An 841-nucleotide genomic window follows, 5' to 3' on the forward strand; every position below is an offset into this window, starting at 1 on the left:
AATATGGTCGGCGAACGAACAGCCAAAAAAAAGGAGTATGAAAATAACAAATTCGGCATCTGAACAACTTTGGACCCCCATAACAACTGAAGAGGTCATCCAGGCACTGCAAAAACTAAGCAACTGGAAGGCACCTGGGCATGACAAGATCCCCAACTTCTGGTTGAAATATCTAACAGGAATGCACAAAAAGCTGGCTGAAAACTTTAACAGCATACTAGCAGAGCCAGAGACAATGCCTGAATGGCTCACGAAGGGGAAAACCATCTTAATTCCCAAATCAAATGAAACAACAAAACCAGAAAACTACAGACCAATAACCTGCCTCCCTACTATGTTCAAGGCATTTACTGCAATGATATCGCAAAGGCTGAACAAGCACCTGGACGAAAACAAACTGTTCCCAGAAGAGCAGAAAGGATGCCGCAAGGGCTCATATGGCTGTAAAGATCAACTAATGATTAATAAAGCCGTAACTGAAGACAGCCACAGAAAGAAGAAAGGCCTCAGTATGGCCTGGATTGACTACAAAAAGGCGTTTGATAGCATCCCCCACACATGGATCCTCGAAACACTAGCCATTAACAAAGTAGCACCAACAATCATAAAATTCATAGAGCACTCTATGAATAAATGGCAAACAGTTCTACACCTCCAAACAAAAGAGGGACTCATGAAAACCAAAGACATCCCCATTAGAAGAGGAATATTCCAGGGAGACACGCTCTCTCCACTCCTTTTCTGCTTGGCACTGTCACCTCTATCTGATATGCTAAATAGAACTGGATGCGGATATAAATGTTACGGCAAAACGATCAGCCACCTTTTATATATGGATGAC

This window comes from Octopus sinensis, linkage group LG19 (genome assembly GCF_006345805.1).
Source record: "Octopus sinensis linkage group LG19, ASM634580v1, whole genome shotgun sequence".
Lineage (NCBI taxonomy): Eukaryota > Metazoa > Mollusca > Cephalopoda > Octopoda > Octopodidae > Octopus > Octopus sinensis.